Below are 25362 nucleotides of genomic sequence, written 5' to 3' on the forward strand. Positions count from 1 at the left end.
ACAGTTTTAAACACAGGCTTAATCCTAGCCAAAGCCTGACAAAAAGCTTTGGATGTCTGGAACTTCTGCCAGATGCTTGTGCAAAAGAATAGACAGAGCAGAAATCTGTCCCTTTAACGAACTAGCAGATAAGCCTTTTTCCAAACCCTCTTGGAGAAAAGACAATATCCTAGGAATCCTAACCTTACTCCATGAGTAACCTTTGGATTCGCACCAATACAGATATTTACGCCATATCTTATGGTAGATTTTCCTGGTAACAGGCTTTCGTGCCTGTATTAAGGTATCAATAACTGACTCAGAGAAGCCACGCTTTGATAGGATCAAGCGTTCAATCTCCATGCAGTCAGTCTCAGAGAAATTAGATTTGGATGATTGAAAGGACCTTGTATTAGAAGGTCTTGTCTCAGGGGTAGAGTCCATGGTGGACAGGACGACATGTCCACTAGGTCTGCATACCAGGTCCTGCGTGGCCACGCAGGCGCTATCAGAATCACTGATGCTCTCTCCTGTTTGACCTTGGCAATTAGTCGAGGCAGCAGAGGAAACGGTGGAAACACATAAGCCATGTTGAAGAACCAAGGAGCTGCTATACCTGGATCCGTAACGAGGAAGTTTGGCGTTCTGGCGAGATGTCATGAGATCCAGTTCTGGTTTGCCCCAACAATGGACCAGTTGAGCAAACACCTCCGGATGGAGTTCCCACTCCCCCGGATGAAAAGTCTGACGACTTAGAAAGTCCGCCTCCCAGTTCTCCACGCCTGGGATGTGGATCGCTGACAAGTGGCAAGAGTGAGACTCTGCCCAGCAAATTATCTTGGAGACTTCTAACATCGCTAGGGAGCTCCTGGTTCCCCCTTGATGGTTGATGTAAGCCACAGTCGTGATGTTGTCCGACTGAAATCTGATGAACCTCAGTGTTGCTAACTGAGGCCAAGCTAGAAGAGCATTGAATATTGCTCTTAACTCCAGAATATTTATTGGGAGGAGTTTTTCCTCCTGAGTCCACGATCCCTAAGCCTTCAGGGAATTCCAGACTGCGCCCCAGCCTAGAAGGCTGGCATCTGTTGTTACAATCGTCCAATCTGGCCTGCGAAAGGTCATACCCTTGGACAGATGGACCCGAGATAGCCACCAGAGAAGAGAATCTCTGGTCTCTTGATCCAGATTTAGTAGGGGGGACAAATCTGAGTAATCCCCATTCCACTGACCTAGCATGCACAATTGCAGCGGTCTGAGATGCAGGCGCGCAAATGGCACTATGTCCATTGCCGCTACAATTAAGCCGATTACTTCCATGCACTGAGCCACTGACGGGCGTGGAACAGAGTGAAGGACACGGCAAGCATTTAAAAGTTTTGATAACCTGGCCTCCGTCAGGTAAATTTTCATTTCTACAGAATCTATCAGAGTCCCTAGGAAGGAGACTCTTGTGAGTGGTGATAGAGAACTCTTTTCCACGTTCACCTTCCACCCAACGCGACCTCAGAAATGCCAGAACTATCTCTGTATGAGACTTGGCAATTTGAAAGCTTGACGCCTGTATCAGGATGTCGTCTAGATACGGAGCCACCGCTATGCCTCGCGGTCTTAGAACCGCGAGAAGTGAGCCCAGAACCTTTGTAAAGATTCTCGGGGCCGTAGCCAACCCGAAGGGGAGAGCTACAAATTGGTAATGCCTGTCTAGAAAGGCAAATCTTAGGAACCGATGATGATCTTTGTGAATCGGTATGTGAAGGTAGGCATCCTTTAAGTCCACTGTGGTCATGTACTGACCCTCTTGGATCATGGGCAGGATGGTCCGAATAGTTTCCATTTTGAATGATGGAACTCTTAGGAATTTGTTTAAGATCTTTAGGTCTAAAATTGGTCTGAAGGTACCCTCTTTCTTGGGAACCACGAACAGATTTGAATAAAATCCCTGTCCTTGTTCCGTCCGCGGAACTGGGTGGATCACCCCCATTACTAGGAGGTCTTGTACACAGCGTAGGAATGCCTCTTTCTTTATCTGGTTTTCTGATAACCTTGAAAAATGAAATCTCCCTTGAGGAGGAGAAGCCTTGAAGTCCAGAAGATATCCCTGAGATATGATCTCCAATGCCCAGGGATCCTGGACATCTCTTGCCCACGCCTGGGCGAAGAGAGAAATTCTGCCCCCACTAGATCCATTTCCGGATAGGGGGCCGTTCCTTCATGCTGTCTTGGGGGCAGCAGCAGGTTTTCTGGCCTGCTTGCCCTTGTTCCAGGACTGGTTAGGTTTCCAGGCCTGTCTGAAATGAGCAACAGTTCTTTCCTGTTTTGGAGCGGAGGAAGTTGATGCTGCTCCTGCCTTGAAATTTCGAAAGGAACGAAAATTAGACTGTTTGGCCTTTGATTTGGCCCTGTCCTGAGGAAGGGTATGCCCCTTACCTCCAGTAATGTCAGCAATAATTTCCTTCAAGCCGGGCCCGAATAAGGTATGCCCCTTGAAAGGAATATTAAGTAATTTAGATTTAGAAGTCACGTCAGTTGACCAGGATTTAAGCCATAGCGCCCTCCGCGCCTGGATGGCGAATCCGGAGTTCTTAGCCATTAGTTTAGTCAAATGTACAATGGCATCAGAAACAAATGAGTTAGCTAGCTTAAGAGATTTAAGCTTGTCCATAATTTCATCCAATGGAGCTGTGTGAATGGCCTCTTCCAGAGACTCAAACCAGAATGCCGCAGCAGCAGTGACAGGCGCAATGCATGCAAGGGGCTGCAGGATAAAACCTTGTTGAACAAACATTTTCTTAAGGTAACCTTCTAATTTTTTATCCATTGGATCCGAAAAAGCACAACTATCCTCAACCGGGATAGTGATACGCTTTGCTAAAGTAGAAACTGCTCCCTCCACCTTAGGGACCGTCTGCCATAAGTCCCGTGTAGTGGCGTCTATTGGAAACATTTTTCTAAATATAGGAGGTGGGGAAAAGGGCACACCGGGTCTATCCCACTCCTTGCTAATAATTTCTGTAAGCCTTTTAGGTATAGGGAAAACATCAGTACACACCGGCACCGCATAGTATCTATCCAGCCTACACAATTTCTCTGGAATTGCAACTGTGTTACAGTCGTTCAGAGCAGCTAAAACCTCCCCAAGCAATACACGGAGGTTCTCAAGCTTAAATTTAAAATTAGAGATCTCTGAATCAGGTTTCCCCGGATCAGATCCGTCACCCACAGAATGAAGCTCTCCGTCCTAATGTTCTGCAAACTGTGACGCAGTATCAGACATGGCTCTTACAGCACCAGCGCGCTCTGCATCTCTCCTAATCCCAGAGCTATCGCGCTTGCCTCTCAATTCTGGCAATCTAGATAATACTTCTGACAGGGTATTATTCATGATTGTAGCCATGTCCTGTAAAGTAATTGCTATGGGCGTCTCTTATGTACTTGGCGCCATAATAGCATGGAGCGGAGGAAGTTGATGCTGCTCCTGCCTTGAAATTTCGAAAGGAACGAAAATTAGACTGTTTGGCCTTTGATTTGGCCCTGTCCTGAGGAAGGGTATGCCCCTTACCTCCAGTAATGTCAGCAATAATTTCCTTCAAGCCGGGCCCGAATAAGGTATGCCCCTTGAAAGGAATATTAAGTAATTTAGATTTAGAAGTCACGTCAGTTGACCAGGATTTAAGCCATAGCGCCCTCCGCGCCTGGATGGCGAATCCGGAGTTCTTAGCCATTAGTTTAGTCAAATGTACAATGGCATCAGAAACAAATGAGTTTGTATCTATCCAGCCTACACAATTTCTCTGGAATTGCAACTGTGTTACAGTCGTTCAGAGCAGCTAAAACCTCCCCAAGCAATACACGGAGGTTCTCAAGCTTAAATTTAAAATTAGAGATCTCTGAATCAGGTTTCCCCGGATCAGATCCGTCACCCACAGAATGAAGCTCTCCGTCCTAATGTTCTGCAAACTGTGACGCAGTATCAGACATGGCTCTTACAGCACCAGCGCGCTCTGCATCTCTCCTAATCCCAGAGCTATCGCGCTTGCCTCTCAATTCTGGCAATCTAGATAATACTTCTGACAGGGTATTATTCATGATTGTAGCCATGTCCTGTAAAGTAATTGCTATGGGCGTCTCTTATGTACTTGGCGCCATAATAGCATGGAGCGGAGGAAGTTGATGCTGCTCCTGCCTTGAAATTTCGAAAGGAACGAAAATTAGACTGTTTGGCCTTTGATTTGGCCCTGTCCTGAGGAAGGGTATGCCCCTTACCTCCAGTAATGTCAGCAATAATTTCCTTCAAGCCGGGCCCGAATAAGGTATGCCCCTTGAAAGGAATATTAAGTAATTTAGATTTAGAAGTCACGTCAGTTGACCAGGATTTAAGCCATAGCGCCCTCCGCGCCTGGATGGCGAATCCGGAGTTCTTAGCCATTAGTTTAGTCAAATGTACAATGGCATCAGAAACAAATGAGTTTGTATCTATCCAGCCTACACAATTTCTCTGGAATTGCAACTGTGTTACAGTCGTTCAGAGCAGCTAAAACCTCCCCAAGCAATACACGGAGGTTCTCAAGCTTAAATTTAAAATTAGAGATCTCTGAATCAGGTTTCCCCGGATCAGATCCGTCACCCACAGAATGAAGCTCTCCGTCCTAATGTTCTGCAAACTGTGACGCAGTATCAGACATGGCTCTTACAGCACCAGCGCGCTCTGCATCTCTCCTAATCCCAGAGCTATCGCGCTTGCCTCTCAATTCTGGCAATCTAGATAATACTTCTGACAGGGTATTATTCATGATTGTAGCCATGTCCTGTAAAGTAATTGCTATGGGCGTCTCTTATGTACTTGGCGCCATAATAGCATGGAGCGGAGGAAGTTGATGCTGCTCCTGCCTTGAAATTTCGAAAGGAACGAAAATTAGACTGTTTGGCCTTTGATTTGGCCCTGTCCTGAGGAAGGGTATGCCCCTTACCTCCAGTAATGTCAGCAATAATTTCCTTCAAGCCGGGCCCGAATAAGGTATGCCCCTTGAAAGGCATACCTTATTCGGTATGCCTTTCAAGGGGCAATTCTTTTATAGATAAAGACTGACCTTTATTATTTAAAGTGAAATCAATACATTTAGTACACATATTTCTATGGGGCTCCACACTGGCTTTCAAACATAATGAACAAGTAGATTCATCTATGTCAGACATGTTTAAACAGACTAGCAATAAGACTGGCAAGCTTGAAAAACACTTCACAATAAGTTTACAAGCAATATAAAAAACGCTACTGCGCCTTTAAGAAGCACAAAACCTGTCTCAAGTTGAAATAACAATGAACCAAAGCAGTTATACCAACCAAATTTTCACAGTAAATGTATTAAGTTAGCAGAGCATTGCACCCACTTGCAAATGGATGATTAACCCCTTAACACCCAAAACGGATAAACAATAGAGAAAAACGTTTTTTAAAACAGTCAAACACACTGTCACAGCTCTGCTGTGACTGATTACCTCCCTCAATATGACTTTTGAAGCCTTTTGAGCCCTCTAGAGAAGTCCTGGATCATGCAGGAAGAAGCAGGAAGTCTGAGTCTGAATTTTTACTGCGCAAAAAAGCGCTAAAATAGGCCCCTCCCACTCATATTACAACAGTGGGAAGCCACAGTTAACTGTTTCTATGCAGAAATTAAGCCAGCCATGTGAAAAAATTATGCCCCAATAAGTTTTATCACCAAATGTACGTTAAAAAACGATTAAACATGCCAGCAAACGTTTTAAAACACATTTTTTAAAGAGTATATATCTCTATTAATAAGCCTGATACCAGTCGCTTTCACTGCATTTAAGGCTTTACTTACATTACTTCGGTATCAGCAGCATTTTCTTAGTCAATTCCATTCCTTAGAAAAATATTTTACTGCACATACCTTAGTTGCAGGAAAACCTGCACGCCATTCCCTTTCTGAAGTTACCTCACTCCTCAGAATGTGTGAGAACAGCAAGTGGATCTTAGTTACTTCTGCTAAGATCATAGAAAACGCAGGCAGATTCTTCTTCCAAATACTGCCTGAGAAAAAACAGCACACTCCGGTGCCATTTAAAAATAACAAACTTTTGATTGAAGAAATAAACTAAGTATAAAACACCACAGTCCTCTCACGACCTCCATCTATGTTGAGGGTTGCAAGAGAATGACTGGGTATGACATGTGAGGGGAGGAGCTATATAGCAGCTCTGCTGTGGGTGATCCTCTTGCAACTTCCTGTTGGGAAGGGAATATATCCCACAAGTAATGGATGATCCGTGGACTGGATACACTTAACAAGAGAAAAGACAATGCAAAATCACTTAGTATGAATTTCAAATGAGAGGTGGACTTTTTTCTATCAAATGTCAAAGTTAACATTTTCTTTCCTAATGCATCATGTGACAGCCATTAGCCAATTACAAAATGCATATATATCTTGTGAATCTTGCACATGTTCAGTAGGAGCTATTGCCTCAGAAAGTGTGCATTTAAAAAGATTGTTCACATTTAGATAATGGAAATAAATTGGAAAGTTGTTTAAAATAATGTGCTCTATGTGAATCATAAAAGTTACATTTTGACTTGACTGTCCCTTTAACTATACCTATAATGCCTCTCTTCAAATCCCTTAATTCTATGGGTTTGGAGCACCACGACCCCTCATCCTGTGATGTAATCACTAAATGCTCCAAATCCTCATTTTGCTTGTTGTTATTCCTGCGCATTTTGTTGTTTGTATTACAAAGATCAGCATCAATATTTATTTCTTGTTGTTTGGGGAGATAAAGATATCAAGCATCAGGGATATTATCTACATTTTGCACTGTGATTACTGTATATGAGTCTGATCCAACCTAACAAGGTCAGTCAAGCCCTGAGTACCAGACAATTCTTCTCAGAACAAGGTAAATGGCAACAGCAGATGGTTGTTTCGGCCTCCTTTGGGTCTTATCAGTGAGGTGCAGCCATATCCCTCTAGGCACATTAGAAAAGGAGTCTACGTCCATAGGGAGACTTCCCCAGGGCCATAATTCATATACATACAGATAGAAAAGCCATCTGCCAGGAACGAACAACAGCTCAGTGGCTTGTACTATGTCCAGTTACCAACTGGAAGTATCTTCTTTTAGCCCAATTGTGCTTTTAACAAAAGAGAACTTTCCTGAAGTATTTCAGTCTGATCCCATCTAACAAGGTCAGGCCAGCTCCCAAATATCAGGAAATTCTTCTATGAACAAGGGAAATGACGACCCCAGATGATCATTTTGTACATTGGAACAAAGTTCTGATGTAAACGCTGGAAATTTGTACCAGGATCTCACCATGGTTACTGTCTGTGCTGCTATTCATGCCCCACAGTCTTATTTTTCATCAACTAAAAGGAGGAGGTTGCCGAGTTCTATATGAGGTAGGACGTTCCATGCCATCCTAATGGTGTTAAAACCTTGCACTGTTAGGATGGCATGGAAGGGGTTAAAGGGCAACAAAACACAGTAGAATAACAATTAATAAATACATAATAAATAGACAATCCAAAAGCACTTAGTTTGAATTTCACATGAGAAGTATATGTTTTTCTGACAAACTTCATTTAGTCTTATTTTCCTTCCCACCGATCATGTTACAGCCATCGGCCAATCACAAAATGGATATACATATAGGACTGTATTACAAGTGGAGCGCTATTAATTGCGCAAGTCATGAACAGCAATATCACGATCATGCTAATTTGTGTGCAAGTTGAAAGTAAATGTGCTTGCTCGAGCGTAAACAAAATGTATGCTCGCCAGGTTGACGCTACTGAAGAACTTGAATATATGTGTATTTATGTGTTTATATATTTTTATATGTATATACACACATATATGCACACACACATATACTGTGTATATATATATATATATATATATATATATATATATATATATATATATATATATATATATATATATATATATATATATATATATATATATATATATATAATTTGAAGCCCTTTCCACTCAAATACCTCATAACATGAAAAATCATTTTTATTCAATTTTAATATTTTAGAATGTGTTTTACTATGTATTTATAAAAAATATTTTGCGTTCCAATTGTCTTCACTTTTTCAATATATATTCCTATATATATCTGTATTTCTATACCTGTATATATTCATTTAGATACAGGTATATATATAAAACTAAAAAGAATATTTTCTTCCATACTAAAAAAAAAATTCAAAACGCGCTCCATTGAAGTCTATGAGGCGAATATGGTCGCATTATCTGAAGTAATAAAGTTAGCTCGCATTAGGTTTTGCTTGCAAACAAACATTTTACTTTCAACTTTTAATAAGCCTTGCAAATGAAATGTTTACACTCACCACTTGTAATCTGGCCTATATTCTGGGAATACTTGCACATGCTCAGTAGTAGCTGGTGCCTCAGAAAGTGTGCACATTTATATAATGGAAGTGAATTGGAAAGTTGTTCAAATTTGTGTGCTCTGTCTGAATCATATGTTTAACTGTGACTTGTGTTCTATTAAAACTGAATTTTGGATTACGCAGGTACAAAACTTAAAGGGACAGTTAACATTAAGAACAAAACACTTTCGGCTAGATTATGAGTTTTGCGTTATGAGCGAAAAGCCTCATAACGCTGCTTTTTCACTACCGCTGCTATTACGAGTCTTGTAGGTATAGCTGTACCGCACACTTTTTTGGCCGTCACGCAACGTAACTACCGCACTTTTTAAAAAGTCCTTTTTCAATGGGACTTCCATAGCGCCGGTATTATGAGTTTTGCCTGGGAGGCCAAAAAGTGAGTGGTACAGCCTATACCGTCAAAATTCTTACCGCCATCTAAAGTCAGTAGTTATCGTTTTTACGTTACAAAGCTGTAGCATAAAAATCATAACTAAAGTATTACAAAGTACACTAACACACATAAACTACCTATTAACCCTAAACCGAAGCCCTCCTGCATCGCAAACACTAAAATAAAATTATTAACCCCTAATATGCTGCTCCCGACATCGCTGCCGCTATAATAAACATATTAACCCATAAACCGCCATACTCCCGCATCGCAAACACTAGTTAAATATTATTAGCCCCTAATCTGCCGCCCCCAACGTCGCCACTGCCACTATACTAAAGTTATTAATCTCTAAACCTCTTGCCTCCCACATCACTAACACTAAATAAATATATTAACCCCTAATTCTAACCCTAACCCTAAAACCCATAACTTTAATATAATTAAAATAAATCGAAATAAATCTTACTATTATTACCTAAATAATTCCTATTTAAAACTAAATACTTACCTATAAAATAAACCCCTTAGCTAGCTACAATATAACTAATAGTTACATTGTAGCTATCTTAGGTTTTATTTTTATTTTACAGCTAAGTTTGTATTTATTTTAACTAGGTAGACTAGTTAGTAAATAGTTATTAACTATTTACTATCTAGTTAAAATAAATACAAATTTACCTGTAAAATAAAACCTAACCTAAGTTACACTAACACCATACCATTACACTAAAATTAAATAAATTACATTCATTAAAACAGAATTTATGCTTACCTGATAAATTTCTTTCTCTTGCGGTGTATCCAGTCCACGGATCCCAGGAAGTGGCAAAGAGAGCACACAGCAGAGCTTTCCATATAGCTCCCCCTCTAGCTCCATCTCCTAGTCATTCGACCAAAGGTTAGGAAGAAAAAGGAGAAACCATAGGGTGCAGTGGTGACTGTAGTTTAAATAAAAAAATGTTACCTGACTTAAATGCCAGGGCGGACCGTGGACTGGATACACCGCAAGAGAAAGTAATTTATCAGGTAAGCATAAATTCTGTTTTCTCTTGCAAGGTGTATCCAGTCCACGGATTCATCCTTTACTTGTGGGATACCAATACCAAAGCTTTAGGACACGGATGAAGGGAGGGAACAAGACAGGTACCTTAAACAGAAGGCACCACTGCTTGCAAAACCTTTCTCCCAAAAATAGCCTCCGAAGAAGCAAAAGTATTGAATTTGTAAAATTTGGCAAAAGTATGCAGTGAAGACCAAGTCGCTGCCTTACAAATCTGTTCAAGAGAAGCCTCATTCTTGAAAGCCCATGTGGAAGCCACTGCTCTGGTAGAATGAGCAGTAATTCTTTCATGAGGCTGCTGGCCAGCAGTCTCATAGGCCAAACGGATGATGCTTTTCAGCCAAAAGGAAAGAGAGGTAGCAGTCACTTTCTGACCTCTCCTCTTACCAGAATAGATAACAAACAAGGAAGATGTTTGTCTGAAATCCTTAGTTGCTTGTAAATAGAACTTTAAAGCACAAACTACATCAAGATTGTGTAACAGACGTTCCTTCTTCGAAGAAGGATTAGGACACAGAGAAGGAACAACTATTTCTTGGTTAATATTCTTGTTAGAAACAACTTTAGGAAGAAAACCAGGCTTGGTATGCAAAACTACCTTATCTGCGTGGAACACCAGGTACGGTGAATCACACTGTAAGGCAGATAATTCTGAAACTCTTCGAGCAGAAGAGATAGCTACTAAAAACAAAACTTTCCAAGATAACAACTTAATATCTATGGAATGTAAAGGTTCAAATGGAACCCCTTGAAGAACTGAAAGAACTAGATTTAGACTCCATGGCGGAGCCACAGGTTTATAGACAGGCTTGATTCTGACTAAAGCCTGAGCAAACGCTTGAACGCCTGGTACCTCTGCCAGACGCTTGTGTAAAAGAATAGACAGAGCGGATATTTGTCCTTTTGAGGAACTAGCTGACAAACCTTTCTCCAATCCTTCTTGGAGAAAGGACAATATCCTGGGAATCCTAATCTTATTCCATGAGTAACCCTAACACAACATTCACTTTACCCTCCCGTAGAGAGACCCTAGTGTTTAGAGCCGGCAAAGAGAATGACTGGGGGGTGGAGCTAGAGGGGGAGCTATATGGACAGCTCTGCTGTGTACTCTCTTTGCCACTTCCTGTAGGGAATGAGAATATCCCACAAGTAAAGGATGAATTCGTGGACTGGATACACCTTGCAAGAGAAATACAATTAACTAAATTACAAAAAAAAAAATAAACACTAAATTACACAAAATAAAAAAGAAATGATCAAATATTGAAACTAATTACACCTAATCTAATAGCCCTATCAAAATAAAAAGCCACCCCAAAATAAAAAAAAAACCTAGCCTACACTAAACTGCCAATGGCCCTTAAAAGGGCCTTTTGCGGGGCATTGCCCCAAAGAAATCAGCTCTTTTACCTATAAAATAAAATTACAAACAACCCTCAACAGTAAAACCCACCACCAACACAAACAACCCCCCCCACAAAAAAAAATAAAACCTACCCAATAAACCCTTAATAAAACCTAACACTAACCCACGAAGATCCACTTACAGTTTTTGAAGACCGGACATCCATTCTCATCCAGCCGGGAGAAGTCTTCATCCAAGCATGCAGAAGTTCTCAACGAAGCCGGGAGAAGTCTTCATCCAAGCGGCAAGAAGTCGTCCTCAAGGCTGGCAGAAGTCTTCAACCAGACGGCATCTACTATTTAAAAGAACAAGCAACGCGTTTCTCAGACAGCAGTCTGAGAAACTCGTTGCTTGTTCTTTTAATATCTAGTGTCTTGAGACACTGAGATTTTTATTTTATTAATAAAATTCGGTTTTATGTAAACGTCTTTGTGAGAGTCTGAGCTCTGTGAGTCCGGCAAGACGTTGGAGAAACAAGTTTCCTTGCAGTGTCAGTGAGCTGGGACACTGTGAGATCCCAGTCTGTTTGATTTAGCACAATTGGGTGCTGCTCCACTTGTGAGTACCTTTTTGATAATCTAACAAATCTCTTTCACCAACTGTATTACACCAGGAGGCGCCTTTGTCTTTTTGTGATTTATTCACAGAGAAAACTTGCTCTTAGATCCTGATTTCCCTGACAAAGCAGCTGACTCCAGTCATCATTAGTGATGTTGCGAACAGTTCTGCCGCGAATAGTTCGCAGCGGACGGCGAACATATGCGATGTTCGATTTGCCCCCTATTCGTCATCATTGAGTAAACTTTGACCCTGTAGCTCACAGTCACAAGACACATTCCAGCCAATCAGCAGCAGACACTCCCTCCCAGACCCTCCCACCTCCTGGACAGCATCCATTTTAGATTCATTCAGAGCCTGCATTCTTAGTGAGAGGAGGGACAGTGTAGCTGCTTCTGATTTAATAGGGAAATTGATAGCTAGGCTAGTGTATTCAGTGTCCACTACAGTCCTGAAGGACTCATCTGATCTCTGCTGTAAGGACAGCACCCCAAAAAGCCCTTTTTAGGGCTAGAACATCAGTCTGCTTTTTTTTTTTTCCCTGTGTAATCTAATTGCAGTTGCCTGCCTGCCAGCGTGTGTGTCAGGCTCACAGCGTATACTGTGCCCACTTGCCCAGTGCCACCACTCATATCTGGTGTAACAGTAGTGTACATTAAAAAAAACAAACAAACCTTTTTTTAATTTGAAATAATAGCAGTCAGTTTCCTTCACACGTGTGCGTTTGAGGTCCTGCCAGGGCACAGTGTGACACCAGTGCAAGTCATATCTGCTAAAACAGTAGTGTACATTCAAAAAAAAACAAAAAACTTTTTTCATTTGAAATAATAGCAGTCATTTTCCTTCACACGTGTGCGTTTCAGGTCCTGCCAGGGCACATTGTCACACCAGTGCAAGTCATATCTGCTAAAAAAAGTAGTGTACATTTAAAATAAAAAAAAACACTTTTTTGACTGTGAAATAATAGCAGTCAGTTTCCTTCACACGTGTGCGTTTGAGGTCCTGCCAGGGCACAGTGTGACACCAGTGCAAGTCATATCTGCTAAAACAGTAGTGTACATTCAAAAAAAAAAAAAAAAACTTTTTTTTAATTTGAAATAATAGCAGTCAGTTTCCTTCACACATGTGCGCTCCAGGTCCTGCCAGGGCACGCCAGGGCACAGTGTCACACCAGTGCAAGTCATATCTGCTAATACAGTAGTGTACATAAAAAAAAAACCTTACACTACCTGAACGATACAACATCATACCTGATGTTTTAAAGCACGTTATTCCAAACAATTTAGGAATGTTAGGTGATTTATGCCCTTTATGGATTAAAACCAGACTCTGCATCAACTATGTAATTTTCTATGGGAGTTTGCCATGGATCCCCTTCCGGCATACCACAGTCCAGGTGTTAGTCCCCTTGAAACAACTTTTCCATCACTATTGTGGCCAGAAAGAGTCCCTGTGGGTTTTAAAATTTGCCTGCCTATTGAAGTGTATGGCGGTTCACCCGGTTCGTGAACTTTTGCGGAAGCTCGCGTTCGCCGTTTGCGAACGCAAAATTTTAGGTTTGCAACATCACTAGTCATCATCTGTATGCCTGATCATTGATCATCCTGGTATTTGATCACATTCATCATTTGGGACTATTCTCACCCCAATTGGGACATTTACCATCTATATAACATTGCAGAAGAAGACAGCATTTCCAGATAAGAACCTTTCAGGAATTTCTTATTACTGTATTTGCTATTATTTGTGTTGTATCCTATGTTTCTCATAGTCCCATATTTATAAGAATTGTTTCTTATTTGTTTACATTATTTCATATAGTATATTTTATTATAGTTATTACATGTAATTTCTTGTTCTCTTCTCTCTTAGCCTATTTACATAGTAATCATATAGGGTCCTGTGCGCCCCCTAGTAGTAACACACCCTTAGTGTTACTGATTGTTTCTTTTAGCTAGTAAATATCTATTTAATAACTAATCTACCTAGTTAAAATAAATGCAAACTTAGCTGTGAAATAACAATAAAACCTAAGATAGCTACAATGTAACTATAAGTTATATTGTACCTAGCTTAGGTTTATTTTATTGGTATTTAGTTTTAAATAGGAATTATTTAGGTAATAATAGTAAGTTTTATTTCGATTTATTTTAATTATATTATCGTTAGGGGTGTTAGGGTTAGGGTTAGACTTAAGTTTAGGGTTTAATATATTTATTTATTGTTAGTGATGTGGGAGGCCAGAGGTTAAGGGTTAATAACTTTAGTATAGTTGCGGCTGTGATTAGGGGTTAATAAATGTATGTAGGTGGTGACGATGTTGGGGGTGGCAGATTAGGGGTATTTAGACTAGGGGTTTATGTTAGGGTGTTAGGCTTAAACATAAATTTTCTTTCCCCATAGGAATCAATGGGGCTGCGTTACTTATAGAATAGCACTTCAGACCCTGCTTTACGCTCCATTATGGCAGGTGTTAGGCTTTTTTTTCAGCCGGCTCTCCCCATTGATGTCTATGGGTAAATCGTGCACGAGCACGTAAAACCAGCTCAACGCTGCCATATTGCCCTCTAACGCAGGTTTTTGGAAAACCTGTAATAGCAGCACTATTAAAGGTGAGCGGTGGAAATAACTTGCAAGTTATTACCGAGCCGCTCATAACGCAAAACTCGTAATCTGGCCGTTTGTATTGAAAGATTGCGCATAACTGTTTTAATCATTCTGCAAATTTATGTAATAGCAGCAAGATCACTGTATAAAAATATCTTTAAAACTAGCCCTACAGATCACTTCTTGGGTTTCCCTCATAAACAGTTTCTTCTCAAAATAACAAGACAGTGGTACAGCCCATAAAGAGCCGCCACCCGTCCCCTTTCCTTTACATTGTGCACGCTCATCGTTTGGGCTGTCTGGCTGCTGAGCATGCACTTTTAAACTCTCTTGAGACACTAATATAAACAGAACACCACAATGCCTATCACATTGAGATTCACTGTTTAATTGCTTGTTGAAATGTGCTGTTGGCTTCATTATAAGCACCAAAACCAAAACGTGCAAATCATTAAAATCAATAAACAGGTAAACAATTATTACAAGTAACTTTTTGTACAACTGTTTTAAAAAATATGCTCATTATGCTCTAAGGCACTGGTTTTCCTCAGACCTCCCCAACAGGTCAGATTTTCAGGATTACCTTGGATTCAGCTGATTATTTCACCTGGGCTCTAGTTCAGATACCCTCAAAATGTGGCCTGTTAGGGAGGCCTCAGGGCAGGTTTAAAAACCAGCACTCTAAGGGGTGTAGAATGCTCCCATTCTGAGGCAAAAATCACTAAAACAAGAGATTAAATAGTGAATCACAAACAATGCAATGTGTGCTACTATTATTGTACTTGTCACTGAATATTTAGGGAGCTCTGGATATGTATTAGGTGAGATCAAATGCGTTGGATAAACAATTTAACCAACGACTTGTAATAGGAGTGAAATGCGTTGTTACTACTGTTGTACTTGCCACTGAATGTTTAGGGAGCTCTGGATATATATTAGGAGTGATAAAATGTTTTGGTTAAACAATTTAGCCAACAAATTTTAATCGGAGAGAAATGCGTTGCTACTACTATAGTACTTGCCACTGATTTATAGGGAGCTCTGGATATATATTAGGTGAGATCAAATTCTTTGGGTAAATAATTTAACCTACAACTTGTAATACCAGATCTAGCATTACTGAGTGCGAAATAATGGACCACAACTACCCTCGATTTGTAATCTAACCCATGTAAGATAGGACCAGTAAAGCAAACATTACATTCTCATATGAATAAGAACAGGCCATTTTTTGCTTTAAAATGCCTCTTTAACCAATACAAGCAAATAGTGGTATTTTTGCTATTTATTTTATATTAATTTATGGATATTAAAATTAAAGGGACGGTAAAGTAAACATTAAAAATGAATGATTCAGGGGGGACAGAGCCTACAGCTGGAGCGGCAGGTTGTGTTTCAGAGGAGCTCCTGACATTTTCACAAAATATATGAGCTATTTTACTAATTTTGTGGGGAAAAACTTTAAACTTAACTCTATTATCCCATCAAGAACCTATACCAGACACGATCCAAGTATTTAGAAGCAAATCTCGAGCTCACTTACCCTGTCTGTTTAAGACTTCACAAACTTATAGAATAGCACTTCAGACCCTACACGCCCTCCAACATGCCTACTTCTATGGTGATTACAGCAGCACTTGATGCATGGGAAGCGGAGATACAAGGTAGCCTACATCTGCATTTTGCAGAACTGAATTTTGAACTCTACCAAGTCCTGATTCTAGCTACGTCAGCTCCCCCAGACAATGTAAACAGGATTGAAGATGAGGAGGCCGATATTATGGTACAATATGCACCTCTGCCAGCCCGGATTCTACCTGATACAGAATATGAGTCCAATTCGCTTCATGTGAGTGATGTTGTTTGCGGGACTCCGTGGAGAGCATTTGTCATCACAACAGGGCCAACAGATCATGCTGCCTGCTCTCTGGAGTTACCGGCCTTTAATCAACTGACACAATCGACACACCGTACCACAGGAGAGAGGAATTACTCATCTGCTAAGCCTCAGAAGCTGTCAGAACATGCAGAGATGGAAGTGGAGTAGACCGGCTGGTTCAAGCTCCGAGTCTATTAGGTATGCAGAGGACTTGCATGGAACTTTTGCATCTAGGGTGAAGTCGTCATATACAAAAGCCTGGAAAATGGCTGCGAACAACTGCCATGTGTCGAGCCTTGGGGAGCTCTCATGTCTTTTCCATGGTTTGAGACCAGTTCACTGCTACTTAACAACCATGACCCATAAGTCTGGTATCGGCTAAGTTTTGGAGATATGGGCTTGATAATTGTTAAACTATATTGTCCCATAAGCCAACTACCTTGTTTATGATTTTCACTGTATTGCCTATTCATCATATGTTTGAAATGATTTAGCAATAACCGATCAAATATAGGATTTTTTATGCCATATAGTTATTTGCAAGTTTGCATTAGCATTTTACGTTAGTGTCTTTATATTTTGAATGTTTAATCAACACTTTTATACAATGGGAGTCCTATTAAATTTGCTCAAACATTTAGACAGCATAGGATTATAGCACAGGCAGATTGCCGTTTAAGCTTTTTTTACTAGCAGCTTATACAACTAGTTACAGTAAGGTGATTAGTTTAATGTGTCAGTATCAGAACTATTTATACATACTACAAGTACTGAGTCATGAGCTAGCTTAGTATCTGTGATCCTTTATAGGTATGAGTTTATTATCATGCTTTAGATCTAGTAAGGCTCACCCTCTACTTGAGTACAGCTTTAGGGTTCACTGGACTTTCATGTTTTATATAAATATGTAACTCCTCTTATGCTTTTACTTAATATAATTATGCCACTTTATGTAGGTTCAGCCCCCCAGATCTCCTCATATAAGGAAGTCCTACTTATTAGATCACTTACTTTCTGATTGGGGATAACTATACTACCCTCTTGGGTAGAGGGCTATCCTCACTTCCTATCGCATGGGTATAGGGCCCATACTAGGGTGGTAGGGTTCAACTTACCACTGCTTGCAGAGGTCTATATTTTTATACCTATATTTTACTACTAGTGTAGCTAGAACCTAGACCTAGGATTATAGATATCAGTATTTTATTGTTGCACAAGTATGTTTAGTCTATTTATTTACTATGTGACTTCTCACATATTCCTGCACTTACTATCAACTGGCCTTGTATATACCAAGCAATAATTCAGATGACTGTGTAATGCCGTTATATAGTGCATATTGAGATTCATAATGGATGGTTTTGTATATCCTTTGTAATCCTATGTGTATATAATGGGTCTTTACTAAATACTTATTTTCCCTGTTATCTTACCTTTCACCTGCCTAATGAAGAACCCAAGAAAGTACTATTTATGTACATAATTTATATTATGCTGTTTTCAGTATGTCATACTACTTCCTCCCTCTATACACCATAATTGTGAAGACATTAGTATACTACAGGGTGTCTATCTTTAGATATTTATTACTACATTATCCCAAGATCTAAGTATTGTAATGTTCATAACATATGCACCCTTTAGTTTCTGTGATATTGTGAATATAGGGGATGGATAATATAGAAGTTATTTGAGGTCTAACCGTGATAATCAGTGATACTAAGCATATGACTCCAATTATATATATATACGACATCCATGTTTTATGCTATTCAGTTTCGTACCGCACCACTGTGCTGCCCCAGAGAGCTCTACCCCCCCAGTAAGAAAACATTTTAGCATTATGTCACGCAGTTTTTATTTTGCTGGTTATATATTTGGTGAATGTGACTAAATTTCACTTGTATATTTTATATTTGTATCCCAAGTGGTGCTTACTCGCTGTTTCTTATTAATCACTATAAAGCCCAAAAATGTTTAACTTTTACTTTATTGTCCCTTTAACATTTGAAACATCTGAATACTTCATTCAAATATTAAATGAACATTCTAATGCTGTAAACTGTACTACGTAGATGTGTAAATTATTATTATTCTTCTTCTTTATTTATAAAGCGCCAACAAATTCCACAGTGCTGCCTATGGGTACAAGGATAGAAGTACGACGGAGAAACAATACAATAAAAGACAACATTTTACCGACAGATACAGGGGGAATTGAGGGCCCTGTTCCCGTGGTAACTTACAGTAAAGATGGGTAGGAGGATGGGAAACAGGAGGTGGGGATTGCAAAGGTGAGAATGATATTAGTGAGGAGATAGAGGGCAACTGTTAGTTAAGCGAAGTTAGTTTGTTAATAAGTCTGGTGATAAGCTTCCCTGAACAAAAAGGTCTTTAGGGAACGTTTAAAGCAGGAGCGGTTAGGGGAGAGTCTGATGGGTCGAGGAAGTGTGTTCCAGAGGGTTGGTGCCGCACGAGAGAAGTCCTGTAGTCTAGCATGAGAGGAGGTGATGGTAGAGGACGCAAGGAGCAGGTCATTGTTGGATCTTAGGGAGCAGGCTGGAGTATATTTGTTGATAAGTGAGGACAGGTAGGGTGGGGCAGCATTGGTGAGGGCTTTGTAGGTCAGGGTGAGCATTTTGAATTTAATTCTGCTGTGAATGGGGAGCCAGTGAAGGGACTCACAGAGAGGCGCAGCAGAAACGGAGTGTTGAGAGAGGTGGATTAGCCTGGCAGAGGCATTTAGGATGGATTGAAGGGGAGAGAGGTGGGAGAGAGGGAGGCCAGTTAGCAAGTTATTGCAGTAGTCAAGTCGGGAAATTACCAGGGAGTGGATATGCAGTTTAGTAGTTTCATCACTCAGAATCTGACTACCATATGTCATTCAGTTTTCCCGACCAAATGGCCCATAAGTGTTTCAATTCAGCAAAGTATATAACTTTTTTTTTAAAGGATTATGTTTATTAATGTGTGAACTCAATAAGCACAAAAACTAAAATAAAAGTGCTAACAGTGAAGATATTCAATAGGAATTGTGCATAAACGTCTTTTTAAGGGATCAACGTATGTTTAAATAAAATGCACTTCAGCCAGATTTCACACGTTATTCTCTAAGGTCATAACCGCTTATGGAAAAGAAAATCACTGCTGTTTCAGAATGATGACAAATATATTTGTGTATTTGTCTTTAACATAGAGCATATGTTTGCTATTAGCAGCAAACATTTGCAAAAAAAACAAACAGATAAATTCAAACTATGCTTTTTAAAACCTTAGTAAAAGTTTTCATTTTAAATCCTGCTAACCACAGCAGACATTAGTGAATTTTAAGCTTAAGAGCTGAAAATCAAAACTTCGTAAGATGGAATGTGAAAAACCACTCTGACGCTCGCAGCGGCTGCCCACAGGAAGTTTAAAAAAAAATAAAAAATTGCAAGATGTCTCCCATAGATAGTAATGGAGTTCGCTGGAAAGGTAAATTCACTTGGGAGACGGAAGCAGGGAGCACGGGGCACACTCTAAAAACGAAATCCTACTGCCAATACAAATTAGACGTTTTATAGTATCTTACAATCTCCTCTATTTTCATAGGCCGGTGTTTTTCTATTAGGGCAATAATCTCCAGTGTTGTTTGAATTTCTACATTGTGCCTTAAATTATTTTTTTTCTTTGCTATTTCATTTAAAAATTAAATTTTTCCATAAAATATGCTTTTTGCAGAAGTTTCATTACTATTTTTAATGTAATTAAACAAAATGTTTTACTGTGTATTTTTATTGTTTCATTTACCTGTTTTAAATAATTTTTAATTCCAATTATTCTTGCATTATTGTAATGCTATGCTTCACATAGTTTAAAGCTCCTTTGCAAGACAGACTGTTCTCTGTGTAAAAATTGCCTTTATAGAATACAAACTGGGGCATATTTAGAGGATAAGACCCTAAAACGCTTACTTAAAGTTGCCTGATTTTTTTTTTTTTGGGGGGGGGGGGAGGGGGATGTGATAAAAATGCCTTTTTAAATTTAAGGGAACACTTTAATAAAAAAATAATTATATCTATTATGCATGTGAAAGACCATTATTTAAATATGATAAAAATGTCTTGAAAATACATGCATTAAAAGCTGTTAAAAATAAACTGAAACTTATACAGTAGTGTCATTTGTGTACTTTCTGCAAATGCTGATTGGTTGTCAGAAACTTCATTTTAATGCTCATTGCTAGACAGATACTTCCTTCTAATGCTATTGGTTGATAGGTATAAATGTTCATTTAACATGTCATTCAGCAAGCATAGGAAGTGCCCAATGTGTGTGTCTGAAGACCAGAAAATGCTCATTTCTATGAATCTATCTATCTATCTATCTATCTATCTATCTATCTATCTATCTATCTATCTATCTATCTATCTATCTATATATATATATATATACTCCTCGGCACTAGACACACTTGCCCCTCCCCAAATGTGTAAAACATCACGCTGTCGGTTACAGCCCTGTCACTCTCAGCAAACACGCTAATTGCAAAAATGCTCCGTGCTGCTGAGCGTGCCTGGAGAAAAACTAATTCTGAACCTGATTTCATCCACTATAAGTTTATTCTTCATTCATACACTTCTGCCCTTCATTTAGCCAAGCAAGCCTATTTCTCTTCTCTCATATCTACTCTTTCCTTAAACCCTAAATGGCTTTTCTCTACCGTTAACTCTCTCCTCTACTCACCTGCTGCATCCTCCCCCTGTCTGTCTTTAGTGCTCAAGAACTGGCAGACTAGTTTTCAAACAAAACACGTACTATTTGAAATAACATCCCAACACCAACCTGCAATCTTCCAACAACAGGCCCAGTTACTCCCTCTGCATTTTCCATCCAGCCACTGAGAATGAAGTTTCTTTGTTACTATCTTCCTCACGCCTCACTACCTGCCCACTCGACTTTATCCCTTCCCATCTAATACCCTCCCTGACTTCCACCCTCACTCCTGCTCTCACTCACATCTTCAACCTACCTATCTCTACTGGTTTATTCCCATCTTCTTTCAAACATGCAAAGGTCACTCCCCTACTCAAAAAACCCTCCCTTGGCCCTAATTCTCCTGAAAGCTACCGCCCCATATCACTGCTTCCACTAACATCAAAACTCCTTGAAAAACTAGTTTACAATTGCCTAGCCCACTTCTTGTTCATCAACTCCTTGCTTGACCCCTGCAATCTGGATTCTGCCACAAACACTCAACTGAGACTGCCCTTACCAAGGTTAATAATGATCTTCTTTCTGCTAAAATGAATGGCAACTACTCCATACTTATCTTACTTGACCTCTCAGTTGCTTTCAACACAGTTGACCACCCCCTCCTCCTACAGACCCTTAGCTCGTTTTGCCTCTGTGACACTTCTCTTTCTTGGACTCACTCTCATCATTCTCACAGGTCTTTTTCTGTGTCATTTGCTGGTGACTCCTCCTCTCCAATGTCTGTTGGAGTACCTCACCTCTATGCTGATGAGTCTGACACCCAGATCTACCACCCCCTCTCCCTCTGTCCTCTCTCATGTCAGCGACTGCTTAGCTGGTATTTCTACCTGGATGGCCTCTCACCACCTAAAGAGTAACATGTCCAAGACTGAGCTCCTTCTAATCCCCCCTCAAGCTCCACGAAGACTAATAATAATAAGCATTCCAGTAATGCTTTTCACGGAGTAGAACTTTCCTGTAGTGTATTAGTCTGATCCCACCTATTAAAGTCACTCCAGTGCTGAAATACCCGGCAATTCCTCTCTCTTTGTGATACTTGTAGAAGTGGTGCTGCGACTCCTTTGGATATATTTTATGTTTGGGCTGAGTGCAGAGCCCTGTAGCGTGCACCCTCATTTGCAAAGGTGCTTGACATTTTATTTACCTGTTTTAAATCAAACAAATAAAAAAGCACCTACTAGACAATACAATCTATCTTCATGTCATACATACTAAATAATGGACAAGATCACTTACTGTTTCCCTTTAACTTCAAACAGCTAAACAGCTGCTGTTTCATATTGATGATAACAAGTATTTAGCAATTTGGCACTTTAAGAACATTTTCAGCATTTCCAGTCACTGAGAGTTTATTCATGTAAAGTTACAAGCACTATTGTTTAAAAAACACAATTTATGCTTACCTGATAAATTTATTTCTCTTGTGGTGTATCCAGTCCACGGATCATCCATTACTTGTGGGATATTCTCCTTCCCAACAGGAAGTTGCAAGAGTACACCCACAGCAGAGCTGCTATATAGCTCCTCCCCTAACGGCCATATCCAGTCATTCGACCGAAAACACGCAGAGAAAGGCAAAACCATAGGGTGCAGTGGTGACTGTAGTTTAAATGAAAAAATTACCTGCCTTAAAATGACAGGGCGGGCCGTGGACTGGATACACCACAAGAGAAATACATTTATCAGGTAAGCATAAATTGTGTTTTCTCTTGTAAGGTGTATCCAGTCCACGGATCATCCATTACTTGTGGGATACCAATACCAAAGCTAAAGTACACAGATGAAGGGAGGGACAAGGCAGGTACTTAAACGGAAGGTACCACTGCCTGTAAAAACCTTTCTCCCAAAAATAGCCTCCGAAGAAGCAAAGTATCAAATTTGTAAAATTTTGAAAAAGTTTGAAGCGAAGACCAAGTCGCCGCCTTGTAAATCTGTTCAACAGAAGCCTCATTTTTAAAGGCCCAAGTGAAAGCCACAGCTCTAGTAGAATGAGCTGTAATCATTTCAGGAGGCTGCCGTCCAGCAGTCTCATAGGCTAAGCGGATTATGCTTCTTAACCAAAAAGAAAGAGAGGTTGCCAAAGTCTTTTGACCCCTCCTCTGTCCAGAGAAGACAACAAACAAGGTAGATGTTTGACGAAAATCTTTAGTAGCTTGTAAGTAAAACTTTGAAGCACGAACCACATCTAGATTGTGTAAAAGATGTTCCTTCTTTGAAGAAGGATTAGGACACAAGGATGGAACAACAATCTCTTGATTGATATTCTTGTTAGATACCACCTTAGGTAAAATCCCAGGTTTGGTACACAGGACTACCTTATCCGTATGGAAGATCATATAAGGAGAATCACATTGTAAAGCAGATAACTCTGAGACTCTACGAGCCGAGGAAATAGCTACCAAAAAAAAAAGAACTTTCCAAGATAAAAGTTTGATATCTATGGAAAGAAGAGGTTCAAACGGAACTCCTTGAAGAACCTTAAGAACCAGATTTAAGCTCCATGGCGGAGCAACAGGTTTAAACACAGACTTGATTCTAACCAAAGCCTGACAAAATGCCTGAACGTCTGGAATATCTGCCAGACGCTTGTGCAAAAGAATAGACAGAGTAGAAATCTGTCCTTTTAAGGAACTAGCTGACAATCCTTTTCCCAAAACCATCTTGGAGAAAAGATAATATCCTGGGAATTCTGACTTTACTCCATGAGTAACCCTTGGATTCATACCAATAAAGATATTTACGCCATATCTTATGTTAAATTTACCTAGTGACAGGCTTTCGTGCCTGTATTAAGGTATCAATGACTGACTCAGAGAAGCCATGCTTTGATAAAATCAAGCGTTCAATCTCCAGGCAGTCCGTCTCAGAGAAGTTAGATTTAGATCATTGAAAGGACCCTGAGGTAGAGGGTCCTGTCTCAGAAGCAGAGTCCATGGTGGAAAGTATGACATGTCCACCAGATCTGCATACCAGGTCCTGCGTGGCCACGCAGGCGCTATCAAAATCACTGAAGCACTCTCCTGCTTGATCTTGGCAATCAGTCGAGGGAGCAGAGGAAACGGTGGAAGCTTGGCGTTCTGGCTAGATGCCATGAGATCCAGTTCTTGTTTGTCCCAATGATGAATCAATTGTGCAAACGCCTCCAGATGGAGTTCCCGCTCTCCCGGATGAAAAGTCTGACGACTTAGAAAATCCGCCTCCCAGTTCTCTACACCTGGGATATGGATAGCTGATAGGAGACAAGAGTGAGTCTCTGCCCAGCGAATTATATTGAGACTTCTAACATCGCTAGGGAACTTCTAGGCTGGCATTTGTTGTAACAATTGTCCAATCTGGCCTGCGAAAGGTCATACCCTTGGACAGATGGACTCGAGATAGCCACCAGAGAAGAGAATCTCTGGTCTCTTGATCCAGATTTAGCAGGGGGGGACAAATCTGTGTAATCCCCATTCCACTGACTGAGCATGCATAGTTGCAGCGGTCTGAAATGTAGGCGTGCAAATGGCACTATGTCCATTGCCGCTACCATTAAGCCGATTACATTCATGCACTGAGCCACCAAAGGGCGCGGAATGGAATGAAGAACACGGAAGGAATTTAGAAGCTTTAACAACCTGGACTCCGTCAGGTAAATTTTCATTTCTACAGAATCTATCAGAGTCCCTAGGAAGGAAACTCTTGTGATTGGGGATAGAGAACTCTTTCCTTGTTCACTTTCCACCCATGCGATCTCAGAAATGCCAGTACTACGTCCGTATGAGACTTGGCAATTTGGAAGTTTGACGCCTGTATCAGGATGTCGTCTAAATAAGGGACCATTTCTATGCCCCGCGGCCTAAGGACCGCCAGAAGCGACCCTTCATAAAGATTCTTGGGGCTGTAGGGGAAGAGCTACAAACTGGTAATGCCTGTCTAGAAAGGCAAACCTGAGAAACCGATGTGAAGATAAGCATCCTTCAAATCCACTGTAGTCCTATATTGACCCTCCTGGATCATAGGTAGGATGGTACGAATAGTTTCCATCTTGAATGATGGAATTCTAAGAATTTTTTTTAAGATCTTTAGATCCAAAAATTGGTCTGAAGGTTCCCTCTTTTTCGGAACCACAAACAGATTTGAGTAAACACTCTGTCCCTGTTCCTCCTTTGGAACTGGATGGATCACTCGCATAACTAGGAGGTCTCGTACACAGTGTAAGAATGCCTCTCCCTTTATCTGGTTTGCAGATAATTGTGAAAGGTGAAATCTCCCTTTTGGGGGTGAAGCTTTGAAGTCCAGAAGATATCTCTGGGA

The sequence above is a fragment of the Bombina bombina genome, chromosome 3 (assembly GCF_027579735.1).
Source record: "Bombina bombina isolate aBomBom1 chromosome 3, aBomBom1.pri, whole genome shotgun sequence".
Lineage (NCBI taxonomy): Eukaryota > Metazoa > Chordata > Amphibia > Anura > Bombinatoridae > Bombina > Bombina bombina.